The sequence below is a fragment of the Petromyzon marinus genome, chromosome 1, assembly GCF_048934315.1.
Source record: "Petromyzon marinus isolate PM22_M1 ecotype Great Lakes invasive population chromosome 1, UKy_Petmar_22M1.pri1.0, whole genome shotgun sequence".
Lineage (NCBI taxonomy): Eukaryota > Metazoa > Chordata > Hyperoartia > Petromyzontiformes > Petromyzontidae > Petromyzon > Petromyzon marinus.
The window spans coordinates 31,427,274-31,450,533 of record NC_133667.1 but is presented as its reverse complement, the minus strand read 5'-3'; the positions used below and the strand labels follow the sequence as shown (position 1 = coordinate 31,450,533).

Below are 23,260 nucleotides of genomic sequence, written 5' to 3'. Positions count from 1 at the left end.
TCGAAATCCACTGCTGGACGATATACAGATATTATTTGATTCGAATGTTGGCGCGGTAGTTGGTATACTACCCTATGGGTCTGGCGACCTGAGTTCTATTCTCGCCCATGGTTTAAATCAGTAGCGAGTTTGAGAGTAACTGAACCGGCCTTGCCCCCCTCCCCCCGTCTCCACCAGCCCGTACTCACAAGCATGGTAAAGTCTGATCAAACAGACCCCCAAGACCAACACAGTGTGGAGAGGTTTGCATCCAACCGTGGAGAGACAAAGGGCTGGAAAGTTGCTATTTGTCACTAATGCTAAAATGGGCAACACCCCTATACCACCAGATGGGTAGAGCAGTTATTTGCTTACAAATAGAAGTACATCTGCCATAGAGATATAATAACTATTTACCATTTAACTATAGGATAGGCAGAAATACTCAGCACTCAACCCTCATATGATATAGTATGATACTTTAGTACGTGACTTTGATTACGTTACTGCTATTAGGCTTGGGCAGGACGTGTCACTAGGATTGATGATGGCCAGTGGGCAAGACTGACTGCTCAGTGGCAACAAAGGGAGAGACTACGCCCGAGGATATGTCCACCACACAGATGGAGCAGGTGCTGGGTGGATAGTTACATCACAGGGTTATAAGAGATTGAGAGATGCCAAAAGCTCGAGGAGGCCTTCCCCCCAAAGAGTGTATTGATCAGGGTCGAAAATGACGGTGATGGTGGTGACTACTACCGTTACTATTATCATTTAAAACCAAAGACATGATTGTGACATGGTAACGATGGCTCTACTTGCAGCAAAAAACTCTTAGTCTCATAAAGGCCCTTGGCCGGTAACCTTGGTTCTGCTAGGATAAACATGACTTGGCTGCTATCCTACATAAGCCCACAAAATGCCAACAAAACATGCTTCGAATTAAGGCCAATATAGAGAGCCGGGGGCCGAAGCAGCCAGCGGAGCACAGATTGAAACATGGGACTGGCCGCCACGCGCATCGCACAAGTGCGCCCGCGCTTGTGCGATGCGCGCCGTGCGTTGGGCGCGTGCAGTCACGTCGGCAGCACCGGCTGCAGCGCTTGGCTTCGGATCAGAGGGAAGATTAAGCATCGCTGTACAATAATCTTCTAAAAATCCATCGTGTTCTTTTTGTGTGCGCATCGGGAAGGAGGCTAGAATCTTGACTGAATTTGGCACTCGATTAGATCCAGATTTCTAAGTTTGTTCTTTTGAGGCTCCTTGTCACAGAAGGGAAGAGAGAGGGGGGAAAAACCCCCAATATAATATGTCCTGGAATTCTGGTGGTCGTGGTGTTTGAAGTGATGCCGTCTTGACAGGGGGAATGTGCACGGGGACCGCGCTGCAAGATCTGCTCAGAGCAACGCAGTCACCGGCCACAGCGGCGACCCGGCACCGCTATCCGCTGCCACAGACACGCAAGTCCCACGTGCATTTTAAAACCAAATCATCCTTCTCCCCCCTTGCCCCCGCCCCCCGCTCCCTCTAATAGTTTACTTAAGTTATTCCCTCACCTTCCCCTTCCCACGTAAAAGTACACACACACCCCGCTCGCGGTCCCCACTCGGTGGGACAGTAGCCGGGCCCAATCTCCCCCCTCCTCTAAATTCAGAAGCACAGAGTTCGGCACTTATGTCCGCAGAGTTTCTGTACCCCCCCCCCCCCCCACGTCGCCGTTTGTGCTCGGTAGCAGGCTCCTATTTAAATATAATAACATAAAAAAGTGGCATGGCGGTTCAAGAGCCACGTTGACACACCGCTGGCTTCCATAGCCCTCTCATCTCACTCGACTCTTCCTCGTGTGTTTTCCTACCTCTTTCCCTGTCAACTCACTCTACTCCCCGCCTCTCTCCACTCTGACAACCAACCAAGGTTTTGTTTTTGTGGAAGCCCCCCCCCCCCCCCCAAGTCAAAGTTCGCTCAGTGGGAGGAAGGTCGCTCGTTTTCTTCCACCACCAAAGTCTGGAACTCCCTTCGTATGTATGTAGTATGTATGTTGAACGTATTTCGCAAGGACAATAAACTAAAAACAAAAGGCAGTTATTTGCCCAGAGATCCGTGCCGTTGACTCCCTGCCCCAGTGCAAGTGCAGGCTACAGACCTTCCTTTTCTCCTCTGGCTATGACTGACTGCCTCTCTGTCCCTCCATAAAATAAACATGCCCACTGTTTCCGTACAGCGTCGTGACATACGGTCGCATTTAGACGCTATATAAATCCACATTGTATTGAATAGCATATTGTATTATTCATACTTTTCAACAAGAGCACAGCTCATGAGAATATGAAGCGTGCTTTTGTCGGTTGAACACTGTGGCATTAATCGTCGAGTGTTTGTGTGATGATTTATAAAAAAAATGGGAGCGGTTCATTGATGAAAGGTGGAATATAAATGTGAATTATGATCATGATTACGATAAATTGCATTCTCATACATATGAAAGGTGAGGTAAACGGTGCGCCGGAAAATTTCACCTACAGATGAGGATTATTAAAATGGGGCAGCCGCACGCGAGATGGCAAGTTTGAGAACCCGTTGCTCTGCCTGTCGTTGATCAAACGGCCTCCCACCTTCCTCCTTATATAACGCGGAATGTTTCTGGAATATCTTGTCATCACGAAGTATATGCTCGTAATCCCCCCCCCCCGTTCTGTTTTGTCTGTTGTGAATCATGTGTCTTGGGTCCCTTAACATCAGTGTGATGAAGCCAAGGCGTTGCTGGTAAGCCGTCTGTCTCCCCGTTGAAGCAGCGGGTTCATTTGGATCAAGAGCGTGAAAAACAAAAACACAAATTCTATCATGAAAGCCAGCAGCTCTTAAGCCCACAAGAGCCGGCACAATAATGCTTTGGTACATTCGGCGTGCCGGAACGTAATTTTGTGCTCACCGGGCCAACAGGTTCGTATCGTTATAAGTGCAATGTGTTTGAAGTGCAATGATACTCCATTTCACAATTCCATCTATCTGCCATGGGAGAACCCCATTAGTCTCCAGATGTGTTATTTTCGAACGGCACTTTCGCATGCATATCCTTTGTGTGCCAAAGCTCCATCTTACCAACGTCCACAACAAAACATATTCCAGTCTTCGGTTAAGGCTTATGTAACCTTGTGGTGGGTGGCCATGGGGGGGAATAATAATAAACCCAACCCCAACCGAACCTTTCGAAATGATGCGCCGATGTTTTCCTACGATAAACATCGAAACTATTCCTGCGACAGCTGCCTCTGTTTACAAGGGTGTGACCGTAATCACGTATCGTGGGCGCATCGCAAAACCTTCGATGCACACGCGGGGAGGAAGAGAAGAGGAGCCCCGCGCTTCGGAAACGACGGGACAGCGGGAAACAGACAAATAAATAAATATTACGCGAGACCTGCTTTGCTTTGAATGTTCTTTCTGGCGGCCCCTAAAAATTAAAAGCAGAAATTGCAATAATTAGCATAATAATGATGCAGATGCAGAGCGTGTGATGACAATGGTCGTATAGCTGTTAAATAAATAAGGGAATTTCTATCGAGTAGCTATAGGCGTTAATCAAATCGTATAGTCCGAGTTCTCCCAGTGTGCATTTCCCCGAGTGCTGCGATTACCATTCATGCCCTTCTCGCCGTTGATGCGCAGCTGCGATTTCTGTGCAAGCGGCCTGCTTTGCCGGCAGGGAGATCTGGGACTGTTTACCGCACCGCACCGCCACCGCCGTTGTCGTTGCGCCGCAATCTTTCTCTCTGCAACGAGTTACATCATCCGGGGAGCAAGAGCATACATTTTTCATCGGCCAATTATGTCCTCTTCCCTTCTTTCCCTCCAGCCACCTCTTTCATCTGGGCAAATAGCTTGCCGGTAGCTTGGCAGTTTGCTCAATCAACCGCAGGACGTGCTTGTTCCTTATTAATTAACGGATATGTATTTACGCTAATGGATTTATTTTTATTTGCTCTTGTTGAACCCAACAGTGTCAGGGAAAAGTAAATTCCATGGTTGCTTATTTCCAAGCAAAATGTTGTCTTAATAGAGCAATGTGTACGCGTGCGTGTCAGCGCACACGCACACACGTACGCACGCATACGGCATACAGTTCGCGGAATTAAAATTGATTGCATAAGACACACAGACACTATTCTAGGTTTCTAAAGATATTGCAACCGACACGGAACAATCAGTGAGCGATTGTGATGAAATTATCCGGCGCATCATTAGCACGGAGCTCCTGTCAGACCCCACCAATGCCAGCTTCATGGCAATGAGATCCTAATGCAGGAAGGCAAATTTCAATTTGGCATTAAGATTACAGCATTAAATCTGCATTAATCCAACATTAATATACCGGACTACAAGCACAAAGGCTGCCGTATGAAAGATACGTTAATATTTTCCAAATCAATCTTGCACAGTGGGATGAAATTGTTGAAAATGGCGATGTTTAAGGAAAATAACCCCTGCCTGCTCGCATACGAGCAAGTAACAATGCTGTTGAACATCCACACCGAGATTATTTCTTTCGCTTTTGACAAAACAACAGCGCAAATGCTTAGATCCTCAGAGGAGCATTTTCCACATGCCATGAAACAAATCTACGTCTGCCGAACAGATTCCTCAAACGAGGCGGCGTCGCGCGATCAAACGGTGCCGCTCAAAATCAACAACAATAAAATCATCCCTTGAGATGCAGACAAGCGCATATTTAAATGCCGTTTAATATTGGGAAATTGTAAAAAATAAATTTACACGGTGACAGTTGGCGCGACGCACATTCCCAGCAAAAATGCCACTTTCATCAAGCGAGTGTTTCACATCACGGCCCGGGAGGTGAACATTTCGTGGAGTAGTGGCGCAGTTGTTAGCACGCCGACACTACGTAGCCTGGCGCCCTCGGCTCGATTCCCGGCCACAGCCAACACCGGAGGTGAAGACGGAAGGAAGCGGTGACACAGTGGTCGGCGCACCGCGCAATTAACCCAGCGATCCAAGTTTTATGCCTGGCCACGGCCTGACATTAGTGGCGAGTGATATCTGAACCGGCCCTGGGCCGCGACTTTACCAACCCGCTATGACGGGTATGGTGAAGTATGGCCAAACAAGACTCCACGATCAACACGGTATTGTGATAGGCCTTAGTCCAGCAGTGGATTTACAAAGGGCTGTAAATTATTCGTATTATTTATATTATTAGTTTAGGAGGTGAAGACATTGTAACAGAATAGGCTCTTTGCTCCTGTGTTGCAGAATATTGATGAGCTAATTATTCATAATTAGTCATTGTCTCCGTTACATCAGTGCAGTTTGAAGAGAAACACGTCCTCCTACCCCAATTGTATTGCCATTCGCTTTGGTCGTCGAGTGAGGACATCCTGCCATTAAGCAGCAATGCGCAATGTTTCGTATTGTCTGTGGTGTCATTTGCTATGGGTATCGACCAAAAGACGCTTTTAATTCACACACTGTGATGGCGTTTAACATAGTTTTACAGGTGTTTATTGAGAACGATACTAATAATAATGACAACAAAACGTAAAAAAATCGAATTTCGAATACATTTCACCATACGCGGTGCAATAATAACTGCAACCATACCTCAATAAGCGCGGAATGCTGGCACAACAGGAACATATTTGGGACGGGAGTTTTCTGAGACCCCGAACTTAACGCACTTGCTTCCAGTTGTACCTCGGGGGCTTTAATAAACAATATTGTTTCTGCATTTATTTATTTTATTTCCTCCCGGCGCACAAATAGTTTATTTATTTAGTTACTTCCTAATTTCAGAAAGGCGCTGTGATTTTAAGAAGCGTGTTGTAATTTTAGTTCACCCCCCCCCTTCTCCACCACCCCCCTCGGGCTGTGGAGTGCAAGAGTTTGACAGCTGTTACAGCCCCAGAGCCACCCAGGTTAACAAGATTCCCTGACCCTCGAGTGAGTTTCATTAACTAGAAACATGTAACTTTTGTTATTTGTTCGTTCCGTAATGGATTTGATATTTTTTGGCCAATTCCTAATTCTGTATTAGAATGTGTCGTTATTGCGTTTTGTTCCGTCTTTGGTTATGCGTGGGTGGGTTTTTTTTTGGGGGGGGGGGGAGGGGGAAGGTTTACTCACTTCCCCTTTTGGGTTCTAAGACACAAATGCCAAAGCGGGTGCTCACAATTACTGACGCGCGTGTGTACGCAGCGGTCTGTGAGCGCACGCGACGGTGTTTACACATTCGTGCGTCGAGACGCATGCAAGTGCGTGTGCATGCACGCTCACCCGTCGGGCATGTTTGTAGGATGGTAATTCCTGGTAATGAAAACAATCGGACGTAATTCAAATTACATTAAGGCCTCGGTATATATTTTGCAATCAACAGATAAAAAAATACTCAATATTTTGAGAGGGTCTGGTGCCAATTATTCACAGAAAATATGAAAAATTGACACGAGATGCTGTGCCATTCATATGCAAGTCCAAATTCACATCAATGTACTCCAGTCTCCTGAAGTGATGAATAGTGCCAGGCATACCAGATCAGAGGACTAGCCAGGTCTCCCTTGCCACATAGAATCAATGTCTGAATGTACTCTTGGTAAAATAAAGGCATCTGAGTTGACCTCTAAAGCTATACTTTTACATTTTGTATGCAGTGAAATATGGATGGAAATCTGAGATTTTTTTTACGATGAAGATTTAGAATTGGATTACAATGTTTATATCAAGCTGCCATTTAAAAAAATCCAAATAGATTCCAATGCTACCACATGAAAAAAACATTTATAACACAATTCCATCTCATTCACCCTAAATTATACAAAACACCTGCAGCCCGATTTATCAATCCACTTTTAGATGAAGACCTTCCCGCACTGTTAGTCATCACAATGTCTTGACCATACTTTATCACATTGTTCAGTGTAGGTTCAAGGAGGGACCAGGAATGGTTCCGCTATGACTTGTCACTGGTGTTAGCCGTGGCCAGGAATCCAATTCAGTTCGCGAGTTCACAGTGCAGTGCACTAACCACCACATCACATCTGCATTATATTAAAAAAAAGTCTAAGTGTATTCCAATTCAATTTGGCACGGGCAGTGCTGACCTCCCGTTTATAGAAAATTTCAAATTCCTGTGGCGGGGGGAAATAAAATTCAAAGCAAAATTACTGTTGACTGCCCATATACAGTGTAGTAAAAAATGACACCAGAGTCCAGACAGCTCTGCATACAGTATTTCGTAACCCGTTCACGCTGATAACAATCGTACCCTGAAAAACCTGGAGGATTTTTTTTCTAAAATGCTCTTGGTTTTTCGCGCATCGCTCTTGGGTGGTTCCTTGGACGTGGCGACGCTGGGACAAGAGCTGTAACGCGCGGGCGACAGCCCCTGCACAAGAGGCGCGCATTTTGCGCCGCAAGGTCACGTTAAGCCTGGCTGGCTGCAACCGCGGCCTGGCGGTGCAGGGAAATGGAACGGAACCAGTGAGCAAATTACTTCCCATCACACGCGGCGCGCTGTAATTGTGTGCCGAGCGGTTTACAGTGCCGCCACAGGGACAAGTAATGAGCCATTACCACAAGACTGATTGGGTGGTTGGGGGAAGAGTTGGGGGAGAGTTGAGGGAGAGGGGGGCGTTGGTGGAACCGGGGGGGGGGGGGGCGATGAACCAAAGGGCCGAGGTAAGTGGGTAGGGGTGGCTGGGGTAGCAGCAGAAATGATTGCTTTCCCATTCATAAGCAAAAAAAAAAGAATTGCACGGACAAGCTCTCTGTAAATAACATCTCCCATTGCTGAGCGTTTGGGACCTGGTTTGCATAGGTAAAAGGGTTACGAATGCTGATGCGTGTTTATTAACAGCTCATTATCGTCTGATATAAAGCGCCACCGTCGTATCGGTACAAAGTGTGACCTACGGCTTTGCTCCGTGGCCCTCGTAATGCCACTAATTGTGAAGCTATTGGGCCGTCATCGTGCGAATGCAGCTCACACCCGAACTGGGATTTCGCTCTGTACGCCGTCGCCACTTCCCAAGACAACCGGGGAAAAGCGACAACGGTTTAGGTCGGTTTCTTGCCAACATGAAAGTCCAGCCCTCGTCGTTTTGGTGGATAGAGGGCGGGGGTATGGGGAGAGTGGGGGGGAACCACTACATTAGTTACACTCCATGATAAAAGCAGCGGTCACTGCCCTTTCCCAGAAAGGGCAGGAAGCAAAATGAGAGTGAGGCACGCATGCGTGCGTGTGTGGGTGTGCGGTTTTATACCGCATCTGCTTTCTTGTTGCTGCTCTGGCTCTCCCACGTGCACTATCTCTCTCGCCTTTGTTGGGGTTTTTTTTCTCTTCTTCTCCTCTTAGCTGCCGTCAGCCACCAGCAGCGGCAAAGCAGCCTTGGCTCTTTTTTTATCGTGTTTCTGCCCCTATGTATGGCACTGGGCTAGCCACGCCATTGCGCAGCTTGCAAGATTTCAGATAAGATGGTATGTTTCTCAAGACGCACATTTCCCCTCTCTGCTCCCCTCCCCCATGTCTCCCCCATCTCTCCGTCTCCCCTGCTGTTCGGTCAGCATCGCAACTGCAGTTCACGTCGGCCAAATGCACGACTCTTCATCGAATGCTGGGAGGATGTGACTTTGGAAAGAGCTCGGTAATGATGTCAGACCCGCAGACAGTTAAGTCAGTCAGTCTGCCGAGGGTGAGCTCTGAATTTCAGACCATGTATAATGTATTGCTCTTGGAAGACGTACATACTAATCACAGCTCAGGGACATGGATTGTATAATGCTATCTTCGTGGTTTTATATATATATTTGCAATGCCATTATGTTTACGAATCAAATTACCCAACCAAAATTGGTGATGTGGGGGGATTGCTTTGAATTCGTCAATTCTATTATCCTGCCCAAGTCGTCCTCGCAATCCAACCCCATGTCCTCCTCCCGACGGTCCAAATTTTACACGTCAATTAACAGACGTGTGCAGTGAGCGCTGGCTAATTAACACATTAATCGATGGGAGAGCCGCATGCCTCTGTAGAGGTTGCTTCATCTGGGATGGTGGGCCATGGGGGGTGTGTGGAAGGGGGGAGTCGACGAGATGGAGGTATTCAATGGGTCAAGAATCCACCCATTTAGACACTCGCCAAGATCAACAAATTCTCGTGCTAATCTCGCACAGGCACAGCAGACAGTTTTACTGCAGCTCGGGTCTATTGGACGTAAGAAATTTCGCCATTGGCCAGTGGGCTCCGGCTGTGAATTTCCGTTCCAGTTTGGTTGCGTCGGTCAAGCATGACCATCAATTATTGTGTTGTAATGTCACCAAATTAACAGCTGAGAGAACGCAGCTGCACGAATCGAGAATGGGAAGCTCAAGAGCTCTCTGTGAATGACGAAACAATGCGTTACGTGCGCAAACGCCCACCCCCGGCTGGCCAGAAATATAAAAAAAACGCTTTGTCGTCTTTGTGCGAAAGGGCAGAGAGGCCTCTAGCACGACCACATTGACCCTTTCCCAGAAAAGAGGGAGTAAAAACCACAAAGACCGCACGCAGCCTTTGGGCACTTACAGTACGCAACGCCTGGTTCCCCGCCGTCGCTCGACAAGTGTTGAAACCGCGGGGCTCGCTGTGGGCGAGACGATGTGAGAGGGAGACGATGTGAGGGAGACGATGTGAGAGGGAGACGATGTGAGGAAGACGATGTGAGGGAGACGATGTGAGGGAGACGATGTGAGAGGGAGACGATGTGAGAGAGACGCCGTGAGGGAGACGATGTGAGGGAGACGATGTGAGGGAAACGATGTGAGGGAGACGATGTGAGGGAGACGATGTGAGGGAGACGATGTGGGCGAGACGATGTGAGGGAGACGCCGTGAGGGAGACGATGTGAGGGAGACGATGTGAGGGGAGACGCCGTGAGAGGGAGACGATGTGAGGGAGACGATGTGAGGGAGACGACGTGAGGGAGACGACGTGAGGGGAGACGCCGTGAGGGAGACGATGTGAGGGAGACGATGTGAGGGAGACGATGTGAGGGGAGACGCCGTGAGGGAGACGATGTGAGGGAGACGATGTGAGGGAGACGATTTGAGGGAGACGCCGTGAGGGAGACGATGTGAGGGAGACGATGTGAGGGGAGACGATGTGAGGGAGACGATGTGAGGGAGACGCCGTGAGGAAGACGATGTGAGGGAGACGATGTGAGGGAGACGATGTGAGGGAGACGATGTGAGGGAGACGATGTGAGGGAGACGCCGTGAGGGAGACGATGTGAGGGAGACGCCGTGAGGGAGACGATGTGAGGGGAGACGATGTAAGCGAGACGATGTGAGGGAGACGATGTGAGGGAGACGATGTGAGGGAGACGACGTGAGGGAGACGACGTGAGGGAGACGCCGTGAGGGAGACGATGTGAGGGAGACGATGTGATGGAGACGCCGTGAGGGAGACGATGTGAGGGGGACGATGTGAGGGAGACGCCGTGAGAGGGAGACGATGTGAGGGAAGACGATGTGAGGGGAGACGATGTGAGCGAGACGATGTGAGGGGAGACGATGTGAGCGAGACGATGTGAGGGAGACGCCGTGAGGGAGACGATGTGAGGGAGACGATGTGAGGGAGACGATGTGAGGGAGACGATGTGAGGGAGACGCCGTGGGGGAGACGATGTGAGGGAGACGATGTGAGGGAGACGATGCGAGGGAGACGCCGTGAGGGAGACGATGTGAGGGGAGACGATGTGAGGGAGACGATGTGAGGGAGACGCCGTGACGGAGACGATGTGAGGGAGACGCCGTGAGGGAGACGATGTGAGGGAGACGATGTGAGGGAGACGCCGTGAGGGAGACGCCGTGAGGGAGACGCCGTGAGGGAGACGCCGTGAGAGGGAGACGATGTGAGGGAGACGATGTGAGAGGGAGACGATGTGAGGGAGACGCCGTGAGGGAGACGATGTGAGGGAGACGATGTGAGGGAGACGCCGTGAGGGAGACGCCGTGAGAGGGAGACGATGTGATGGAGACGATGTGAGGGAGACGATGTGAGGGGAGACGATGTGAGGGAGACGATGTGAGCGAGACGATGTGAGGGAGACGATGTGAGGGAGACGCCGTGAGGGAGACGCCGTGAGAGGGAGACGATGTGAGGGAGACGATGTGAGGGAGACGACGTGAGGGAGACGACGTGAGGGAGACGACGCGAGGGAGACGCCGTGAGAGGGAGACGATGTGAGGGAGACGATGTGAGTGAGACGATGTGAGGGAGACGATGTGAGGGAGACGATGTGAGAGGGAGACGATGTGAGGGAGACGATGTGAGGGAGACGCCGTGAGAGGGAGACGATGTGAGGGAGACGATGTGAGGGAGACGATGTGAGGGAGACGATGTGAGGGGAGACGCCGTGAGGGAGACGATGTGAGGGAGACGATGTGAGGGAGACGATTTGAGGGAGACGCCGTGAGGGAGACGATGTGAGGGAGACGATGTGAGGGGAGACGATGTGAGGGAGACGATGTGAGGGAGACGCCGTGAGGAAGACGATGTGAGGGAGACGATGTGAGGGGAGACGATGTGAGGGAGACGATGTGAGGGAGACGATGTGAGGGAGACGATGTGAGGGAGACGATGTGAGGGAGACGACGTGAGGGAGACGCCGTGAGGGAGACGATGTGAGGGAGACGATGTGAGGGGGACGATGTGAGGGAGACGCCGTGAGAGGGAGACGATGTGAGCGAGACGATGTGAGGGAGACGATGTGAGGGAGACGATGTGAGGGAGACGATGTGAGAGAGACGCCGTGAGAGGGAGACGATGTGAGGGAGACGATGTGAGGGAAGACGATGTGAGGGGAGACGATGTGAGCGAGACGATGTGAGGGGAGACGATGTGAGCGAGACGATGTGAGGGAGACGCCGTGAGGGAGACGATGTGAGGGAGACGATGTGAGGGAGACGATGTGAGGGAGACGATGTGAGGGAGACGCCGTGGGGGAGGCGATGTGAGGGAGACGATGTGAGGGAGACGATGCGAGGGAGACGCCGTGAGGGAGATGATGTGAGGGGAGACGATGTTAGGGAGACGATGTGAGGGAGACGCCGTGAGGGAGACGCCGTGAGGGAGACGATGTGAGGGAGACGATGTGAGGGAGACGCCGTGAGGGAGACGCCGTGAGAGGGAGACGATGTGATGGAGACGATGTGAGGGAGACGATGTGAGGGGAGACGATGTGAAGGAGACGATGTGAGCGAGACGATGTGAGGGAGACGATGTGAGGGAGACGATGTGAGGGAGACGCCGTGAGGGAGACGCCGTGAGAGGGAGACGATGTGAGGGAGACGATGTGAGGGAGACGACGTGAGGGAGACGATGTGAGGGAGACGCCGTGAGGGAGACGATGTGAGGGAGATGCCGTGAGGGAGACGATGTGAGGGAGACGATGTGAGGGAGACGCCGTGAGGGAGACGCCGTGAGAGGGAGACGATGTGAGGGAGACGATGTGAGGGAGACGTGAGGGAGACGACGTGAGGGAGACGACGCGAGGGAGACGCCGTGAGAGGGAGACGATGTGAGGGAGACGATGTGAGGGAGACGATGTGAGGGAGACGCCGTGAGAGGGAGACGATGTGAGGGAGACGATGTGAGGGAGACGCCGTGAGAGGGAGACGACGTGAGGGAGACGACGTGAGGGAGACGACGTGAGGGAGACGACGTGAGGGAGACGATGTGAGGGAGACGACGTGAGGGAGACGACGTGAGGGAGACGATGTGAGGGAGACGCCGTGAGAGGGAGACGATGTGAGGGAGATGATGTGAGCGAGACGATGCGAGGGAGACGATGTGAGGGAGACGATGTGAGGGAGACGCCGTGAGAGGGAGACGATGTGAGGGAGACGATGTGAGGGGAGACGATGTGAGGGAGCCGCCGTGAGAGGGAGACGATGTGAGGGAGACGATGTGAGGGAGACGATGTGAGGGAGACGATGTGAGGGAGACGATATGAGGGAGACGATGAGAGGGAGACGATGTGAGGGAGACGCCGTGAGAGGGAGACGATGTGAGGGAGACGATGAGAGGGAAGACGCCGTGAGGGAGACGATGTGAGGGAGACGATGTGAGAGGGAGACGATGTGAGGGGAGACGATGTGAGCGAGACGATGTGAGGGGAGACGATGTGAGCGAGACGATGTGAGGGAGACGATGTGAGCGAGACGATGTGAGGGAGACGATGTGAGGGGAGACGATGTGAGCGAGACGATGTGAGGGAAACGCCGTGAGGGAGACGATGTGAGGGAGACGATGTGAGGGAGACGATGAGAGGGAGACGATGTGAGGGAGACGATGTGAGGGAGACGATGTGAGGGAGACGCCGCGAGAGGGAGACGATGTGAGGGAGACGATGTGAGGGGAGACGCCGTGAGGGAGACGATGTGAGGGAGACGATGTGAGGGAGACGCCGCGAGAGGGAGACGATGTGAGGGAGACGATGTGAGGGAGACGATGTGAGGGAGACGATGTGAGGGAGACGATTTTAGGGAGACGCCGTGAGGGATACGACGTGAGGGAAGACAATGTGAGGGAGACGATGCGAGGGAGACGATGTGAGGGAGACGATGTGAGGGGAGACGATGTGAGGCAGACGATGCGAGGGAGACGATGTGAGCGAGACGATGTGAGGGGAGACGATGTGAGGGAGACGATGTGAGGGGAGACGATGTGAGGGGAGACGATGTGAGGGAGACGATGTGAGGGAGACGCCGTGGGGGAGACGCCGTGAGAGGTAGACGATGTGAGGGAGACGATGTGAGGGAGACGCCGTGAGAGGGAGACGATGTGAGGGAGACGATGTGAGGGAGACGATGTGAGGGAGACGATGTGAGGGGAGACGCCGTGAGGGAGACGATGTGAGGGAGACGATGTGAGGGAGATGATTTGAGGGAGACGCCGTGAGGGAGACGATGTGAGGGAGACGATGTGAGGGGAGACGATGTGAGGGAGACGATGTGAGGGAGACGCCGTGAGGAAGACGATGTGAGGGAGACGATGTGAGGGGAGACGATGTGAGGGAGACGATGTGAGGGAGACGATGTGAGGGAGACGATGTGAGGGAGACGACGTGAGGGAGACGACGTGAGGGAGACGCCGTGAGGGAGACGATGTGAGGGAGACGATGTGAGGGGGACGATGTGAGGGAGACGATGTGAGGGAGACGATGTGAGGGAGACAATGTGAGAGAGACGCCGTGAGAGGGAGACGATGTGAGGGAGACGATGTGAGGGAAGACGATGTGAGGGGAGACGATGTGAGCGAGACGATGTGAGGGAGACGATGTGAGCGAGACGATGTGAGGGGAGACGCTGTGAGGGAGACGCTGTGAGGGAGACGATGTGAGGGAGACGATGTGAGGGAGACGATGTGAGGGGAGACGCCGTGAGGGAGACGATGTGAGGGAGACGATGTGAGGGAGACGATGTGAGGGAGACGATGTGAGGGAGACGCCGTGAGGGAGACAATGTGAGGGGAGACAATGTGAGGGAGACGATGTGAGGGAGACGATGTGAGGGAGACGATGTGAGGGAGACGATGTGAGGGGAGACGCCGTGAGGGAGACGATGTGAGGGAGACGATGTGAGGGAGACGATGTGAGGGAGACGATGTGAGGGAGACGCCGTGAGGGAGACAATGTGAGGGGAGACAATGTGAGGGAGACGATGTGAGGGAGACGATGTGAGGGAGACGATGTGAGGGAGACGATGTGAGCGAGACGTGCATCGCACCACTGACAAATGAACAATGTCTGTGATATTGTCGTACTCGTGGCTCCTGTCCGTGCGTGAGCAGCAGTGGCTGTCCAGGGTCACGGAGAACGGATCATATCTCTAAAGGCTTTTATTTTAAACGCTCTTTTCCTCATTGTCTGTCATTAATATAGCTCTGAGTCATTCGAATTACTAAGGCCACACCGCATAGAAAATATGATGTGTTTTTCTGCTGTACGCCGATGTGTTGCAGCTGGCTTTCTTGTTGTGTTTTGAGTGTTGTAACGTGCTGGAGGTGGGAGACCCCCCCTCACCCCCACAGATTTTGACTACAGAATGCATTTGTTGCTATGTAGCGGACTTGTGGTTAGCTGCTTGCGGCCACTTGATCAAGATACCTCGCCTTCCTGAATGAACAGAATGATGTTTTGTTGATTTGGCCCCACGTAATGAGCCCTCTCTTTAATGGGACCATTCATTGGCGTAACAGGCCGCAGCAGCGAAACACGCTTCCAGACACAAATGCAGCCTAATGTTACGAGGCTTTCAAACCTTTGCCGTGTGTCGCAACAACTCTGTGGCTTTAGATGCGCGCCTGGTCGTGTTACAAAGCCTGTTGTTGCTTTTACGTGCAAAACCACATCTGAGCTTCCTTCCCGAGCAAAAAGAAAAAAACCAATCGGTTTTAGATCATGGTTCAAGATGTACCCGTGACAAAAGCTCTTCCTGCTTTGATCTGTTCTCTCATCTCACATCTCTGATCAAGAGACGCTCCTTTAATTCGAAGGGAATCCCTTTTTCTCAGATAACTATAAGGCTAAAATCATTATGCCTTGGCATTTGTTGTTAGAACTTTCTTTAATACTTCCCACTGCCTCTCTTTGCTCCCTTTCTTTCACTTTCTTTTTAAAACTTTTTTTTCAGCTGTCACGCAGAGCCTACCTACATGCCACTCTTGATCATTTCATACCTACACCACACTTGCCTAATTGGGAAGCATCACGGCTCATTACAGGTTAGCACTTCCTTAATAGGCAGTTGTTTCTTCTAGATTATGCTCATTATATCGCTCTAAAATCTGGTCGGCTCTCTCAAGCGACTGGTGATTAGCTGCTGTCCGTTCTGTGCGATAATTGCGCCCCGACTACTGCCAAGATGACACGGATAATAATTCTATTGTAACAAGGACTGACGGCATTTACTTTCTTTGAATGTTTTAGGTAAAATAATAATATCCCCCCCACTCCCCCATAAAAGAGACAATTATTTTAGAGCTTTGTCATTGTTTTTTCATTAAATAGTCTCAAGGTCTAAAATAATAATACAGCAACAAACAATTATAGAGAATTAATCCAATGGTCTTTGGCGGCTTAGTTATTACTTTAGAGGGTTATTCAATAAACTAACCCATTTAGTGAATTGGATGGCAATGAAGCCAAAGCGTTGGCTACTCCTACGATCATTCTCGAGTTCGATTCATCAACGCGTCATTCCGCTCGATTTCTCGGGCTACACCGCTCCCATCATTCCTCGCTGGCCCATTAGGAAGCCATTGCAAACCCAGTGACAGATTTGCGGATTTTTGCCTTTAATCTCCCTAAAGACGTGACAGCACCTGTTGTTTGAGAGCCGAGGAAAAGGTTAGTGATGAGTGCGGAGGAAGGTGAAGGCAGAAAGAATGCCGGGCAGCATTTACATTTCGCGCACGTCCACACCTTAGCGTCACTAATTACCACACTCCCACGTTAATAACGGCAGAATGTCGTTAATAATCCGTGAGTAAAATTAATGTTTTGCTTTTCCCGCTGCCCGCTTTTTTTTATAATCACGCGACAAATTATGCCTCGTTAGGAAATGAAATGGCCCACCTTCTGTTCCTTCCTAGCAGATGCGCTGTCTTTACCCCCCCCCTCACACACTTATCTGTACAGTGCCCGATACGTTAATTAAAATGAGGGTTCATACCCACATAATACTGAGATTTAAAAAAAAACAAGGTGGTGGGAGACTGGGATGATGATGATGAGGAGGAGGTGGTGGTGGGGGTGTGGAGGGAGAAGGGGGTAGTAGGCAAAGAGAAAAAAATCCACACAGTGTCACTCCCGCGTGTTTGCATGAATGGAGGAAGGAGGAACAACAGGATCGGTGTTGCCTGGCAGCGGCATGTGGTCTGGGCCTCACGCGGCGGTGCCGGCTCCCAAACAGAGCGGGACGATAATTGCTGATGATGCATTCGCACGGCAAGGGAGCACACAAAGCCCAGCGCCTCCGTGCCGAGCCCCTCGGCGCACAGTCGTCGCCGCGGTGGACGCGGCTACGGCAGCAATTGGCAGCTCTCCGACGGGTCGGTACCGCGTGCTGTTCGGCATGATGTCCGACGTTTCGCTGCGTGGCTCTGGGAGCTTATTCGCGGACGCGAATTCAGCTCCTGAAGGAGCATTCCAGCACGTGCCACGCAATGTCGGACATCGCGCCGGTAGAACCAGAAAAATCCATCGAAGGAGAGCTATTCAGCACGACCTTAAAAAAAACACCCTGCCCGGTGGCATTCGCAATCTCTTTGCGGTTGGATTGGACTTTTGCCAGGCTGCGGCCGATGCCCTCCGGAACGTCACGCCAGTTAAACAATACTTGTGGGGGCAGTGTCGTTCCAACCACATCGTGCTGTACGGCTCCGTGTCCGGGGCCGCTGTAAATGTGGCGATGGTAACATTTGCGCCGCCACTGGCGCCAAGGGCGAGGATGGAGAGTAAATAGACCTGAGAGACGAAGCTCCAGGAAGCCAATTGTGACTCAACAAATATTTGCCCCAGGGCCAGGCAAAATGAAAGGATGTTTTTTTTACGGCTTTTTTTATTTCCAAGCCCTTTGTTTTTATCAACCAGAGTGTGAAAAAAATATCAGAGCCCAGGCTTCAATCTTAGTCCGTAAATATTTGGCAACCCAGGCTGTGAGACATCGTTTGGGTCACGGAGGATGTGACTCTTCCAGACACACTTAAGATGAGTTTCAGATTCAAGAGTTTGTTTTTCAAAATTCAGTTTTCTTCGTGTTCTCAGTGGAAATTGTGGGGGGAGGGTGAATATTTAAGAGACGTTGTGCCCTGAAGCAGTGGTGGATTAAATGTATTACTTTCCAGAGTTTATGGGTGGAGGTCAAAATGTCAACTCTTAAAAAGTTTGTCTTAAAAATCCTTATATGCTACAATTCTTTCACTTATAAGTGAGCAACGAATTGATTGAGAATTATATACACATTTTAGTAGCTATGTAACAATGCATTCATTCGCTGATTAAACTAGATCCCTATGCTCATGATACAGCGGTGGATCCAACGGGTGGGGTGATTGCCCCCATTGAAACGCCGAAAATTGGTATTTTATTAATATTTAGCGGAGAAAATATATTGACAAAAATAACGTGGTACCCTCTTTAAAAAAAATCAGAAATTTCGGGATTCGATATGCACATCATACTATATGCATTGATTCAATTATTACATGTAGGAATCCATTATTTATAAATACTGACATGCAAATATAGGCACACAATATGTTATTGTTACATTTAGCCTCGTGCAGAGTACAAAACTGTGCAATAAAAAACAAGAAAAATATAAATGCGACCGTATGGTAAAATAGAAATGAAGTTGAATTGTCACACTGATTTGTGGAAATTCGTTGTTTTTGCTGGGTGGGTAAATTGTTGCAGGCTCACATTTGAGTGACAATGTTTAAGAGAGCCCAAGTGGTACACAGGTCAAAGACATAAATAGTCTTCTGTCACAGTCAGGGAACAGCGTAACATTTGACATGCCACTCATACTATCGTTGTATTTTTTGGCCATTGTTTTTTTTATTAAGTTACTATAGCTGCAACAACAACAGAACTCAGCAGTCATGTGAGCAAGCAATTGCAGGAGCTGAACCTTTACTCGTATATAGCTGTAAAAAACAATCTGCATCTCTGATAACCTTTACTGGGGAAATAATACACCATCGTTAAGATGTTAAAACACCAAACTGAAACCTTTTACAATGAATCATGTGTCTGCATTAACCACAATACTTGTAGTCAGAATTCAAACAAAAAACATGCTCTGATAGCATATGCATTGTCTTTTAAACTGATTGGTCCACACCAGAGACAGCTTTCTTTCGAGCCTCGTCTCAAACGGTGTTAGACCAGAGCACGCCAAAAAGGACGCCAAAAATGCATATGCTATTAGAGTATGTTTTTTGTTTGCATTCTGACCGCAAGTATTGTGGTTAATGCAAACATTATTTTTTGTAAAAGGTTTCAGTTTGGTGTTTTAACATCTTAACACCTATTATATTCTTGGTTATTTCGGGAAAGTCACGTGACTTTACCGAAAGAACCAAGAATGTGAATCCCTGCAGTCACGAAAGCTTTAAATCAAAATCTTAACACCTGTTTTGTTGCCAGAAAAAAAGGGAAAAACCTCTTCTCATATTTTGGTACTGGCAAAGGAGGTCCGATGATGGAATAGACCATCATTACACCAGTTAAGGCAGCACTATTGCTCACCTCTTCATTGTTAAATCAAGTACGTACTCTACTATGTACAACATGAGGGATCAAACACAGTAAATACTGCCGAAAATGTGATGAAGGAAGGGTTCGTGTGCATGGTTCAGTCTTAGGAAACTCAATTTGTTTTTTTTACAACATCGGAAACACGTTCAATGCACCTCATCTTCATTATGTATATATGTTGAACTTATTTTGTACCGTACGTAGCTAACTGTGCTAATCAGAGGTGCGGGGGAAGGACAACACACTTAACACAAAAAGCAGTTCTAAAGAAATAAATGGATTCCTAATATCGGAAGGAAGAACGTTCCAGACGGCCGCAGACGCGCATCTGAAATCGCACGATGCGGTGACCGCCGTCTTTATTCGATGGTTAGCCAAAAAGACCACGGTCAATCCACGGCTTAATGAAGGCCTCACCAAGCCTCTCACAATCCTGCAAGGTGATGATTCACCCAGGCCCTGCACACGGGCTGATTTCCTCGTCTAGTCTGCTCAGTTGACATAACCCCGTGGACACGTTCTTTCCCTTGGCTGCCACTCTGTCATCATTCTTATCAGTCATCATCCTTTCCAGTGACGTGTCCGAGCCAAGCCACCTTTTTTTAAATAGTTTGAGGAGCATCATTTCCCTGCGTATGTTTTCTAATCCATGTTTATATTTACGTCTCTCAGTGTAATGAAAAAGCATGCGTCTTTCATGCGTCTTTTTGTTTATTTTTTTTGTTCGTAACAAAAAATTATGATGCTTTCAACTTGTAAGCTACAATATTCTATAAAATGCATGAAGGATGAATATAACTTACATTTGCATAATGAATTAATGAAAGTGAACATGAAGCAATACGTACAATGTATAAACATTTAATTATGAGTGCAAAATAATTTTCTTCAAAAGCCTTTATATTAATATAAATAATGTTAATCCATATATATCGTCTACACGACAAATTTGCAACACAAAACCCTAAATTATTACCGTATAACAATGGATGTAACATCTTGAGATACGATTGCATTTAGACATTGCAGTTCATAAATCGAAATTGTGTAAAAATATATACATGAGCCTGTATTTAAAATTCTGAGATGTGTACGCACCAAATTGCCTCAAGCCATAAGTAATCGTAATTCACAAGTGCTTACCGGGGGTCGCTAAATGTCATTGAGCATTTGCGTAGCGCCAGGAAATGTGGTAGCTGTAAGTGAATTAGTGGTGGACCAGGTAAGGCGTTGAAGGAGGCGATGAGCATATTATATATCATAAGATTCAATTGGATGATTCGTAGGAAGAAGAGGCTGTGGTGGAGTCCAATGTACGTTTCTGACTGATGGGCGCATGTTGATTTAGACTCACGTTGTGAAGGTTTAAACAATAAATGCGGCCTTCACTGTGCGCGGATCAAACTGCTTCTAGCCCCATGCAATGTAAAATTTACATTAAAACGTGAAAGGGATGTTGCTATTTTGGTTATTTTAAAATTATATATTATTACAATTAATAATAGTGGAATCGCTTCACCGTGATATATGTGTATGGGAATGGCTAATGATGATTTGTTAATGGTACAGTAATTTCAACTACTTTGATGAGGGCCTCTCCACACCACGGGGGGCCATGGGGGTTATATGCCCATACTTCACCACGCTGGTAAATGCAGGTTGGTGAGTGTGGACAGCATAGACACCGGAGCAGAATACAAGAACAGGTTTTTCTTCACTGCCTATGTGATAGTGTGCAGCCCCCATAATGCTGAATATGGCATTTTATTGAATATCTGATACAACTCCACTTAATTTAAATATTATTGATAAGCGAGACAAAGCAAATGCTATAGTGATGCATAAACAAGAATATCGCATGCGAGGGATTGCAATTTGCCCGTCATTTGCACTTATTAATTATTTAGCGGCGTAGTTGCATCTCACGATGACTTCACTCAAACAGTCAGGTAAACCGTGTCGTCTCACCAGGTAACGCCCATACCCCTCCCGTCGAGTTAACACCCATCCCTGAATCGCACCCCCGAGGTTACACCTCCGCCTCTCCTCCCAGGTAACAGCCAACCCGCTTCCCCAGGTGATGCTTACGTATACACCCACACCTGTTTATATAGCACCCCTATAACCCTCCAGTAACATTTGTAACCTATGCTTCAAGTCCCAGGACACTTTACCTATCCTCCAGATAACAACTTCACCCGCCTCGCACAGGTAACAGCTACGACCTTCCCGCCTCAAGTAACACCTGTACATAACAATGCCTTCCCGCCTCAAGTAACACCTGTTACTTAACAATACTAACAATGTCCTTCTTTAATCCAAGAAAACCTCACTGAGTCTTTAAACTTTTAGAGAGGGTCTTGCAAAAGTGATGCTTGGCCTATTCCATTTGAATGGGGTGAGTCGTTGCCAGTGGGAGAAAATCTGAGTACCCAAAGATACCCACGCATATGAAGGGCTACACCTCAATCCGTTGCTGTCCTGTCAATCAGAATATTTATTTATCCTGGAGAAATCCGATTAGCTAGGAAGCTCTGCTTTTCCAACAGTGGTCCAGTAGGGGTGGGTCAGAAAGTCACAACAAATAACACCTCACAACCAAAGCCAAGAACACCTGGTATTCGCTGACAGCCTCCCATCCAAGTGCCAACGAATTTTGATGTAGAATTCAGCCCGGTATTGTACAATAAAATGCAGGATCCTGTCCTAATTGGCAGCCAACTTGAGTCGTCTAAATAGATGGAAATGGGGTAGTAGTGGTCACGTAAAAATAAACAAAATATGCGGACTGACAAATTGGATTGCACGCCCATCACAATTCACATCCTGAAAAAATCCAATATATGTTTTACTCTATTTGATAAGAGACACTGTTTGTGTACTCTATGGAATACGCTTTAAGCAGGATATAGCTGCGTGATAAATTTATACATTTATGTCATGTACGCCGAATGCATGCATTTTTCTGGGGAATAGAGAAGTCTTGCCTCGTCTGTGAGAAGTTCAGAAGTAAAATTGTATTTTTTGCCAGAAGTCCCTTAGGGGAATTCGTAGACGTACCCTTCCACGTTAATCATTTATTGGATGGTGTGAGAGGTACAGCGTGTACATCATTTTCTATTAAACACGCATTAACATTCACACACACACGCGCGCGCACCTCCACACAGTATGGGTATGAAATGCAAATTGCATCTACAAAATTATCGCTCGCCTTTCTTTTATAAACAGGGGGGGGGGGGGGCGTGTTCATTTAGTATTAAAACTCACATTACCATGCAGTGATAGGGAAGATGTAATCGGATTATGTATTAAAGAGATGCATTAGTTTCATGCGCGGGTGTTTGTTCATGCTGCAGTCATTAGCGAGGCGAGTTGCAGCCGCATTTACATGGGCGATGGCGGTGCAAATAAAACTGCAAAGTTGGACGATAAATTCAAAGCGCACTCTCGCAAATAAACAGGGCGCTGTGGCGAAAACCACCACGGGAAAAAAATACACAAACTCTGGTTGGATTTCTGGCAGAGGCGTGGTAGGATTGAGACTTGTTATTTAGGTACATCGTCACACGTTCCAAGTGATGACGACTGAGTCATATGTGAAGGGCCTGGCTGCTCTCGCCTGGAGGCTACGTCCAAGGGAAGTTTGTTGTCCTTCCGCCGCACCTCCGATTAGCACCGCTGGCTACGTACGGTGCGACAAAAAAACTCAACATTCAGACAAACCAGAGCATACACAAAATAGGTATTTACCTACCCATGGGCTCTTAGCTGTATCGAGTATTTGGCTGCTATACATTTGCACATGATAAACCACTTCTTTGGGCGATCATTTGTGCTTATGTCGCTTCTGAAAAGGAGTTATATACATTTTGATTTAAAGCTTTCGTGACTGCAGTAATTCATATTCTTAGTTTTTTCGGTAAAGTCACGTTGAAGAGAAACAACAAAATAACAAAATATA

At 48.5% G+C, this 23,260-nt stretch overlaps 1 long non-coding RNA gene across 1 annotated transcript in view; it reads right to left on the bottom strand.

The window, feature by feature from the left end:
* The window catches only part of LOC142924578 (uncharacterized), a 40,644-nt gene that overhangs the window by 11,181 nt on the left and 6,203 nt on the right, over positions 1-23,260 (bottom strand). The window contains exon 2 of the long non-coding RNA XR_012941691.1: positions 3,615-3,749. This is a non-coding gene — a long non-coding RNA (uncharacterized LOC142924578). The remainder of the gene's footprint in view (positions 1-3,614; positions 3,750-23,260) is intronic.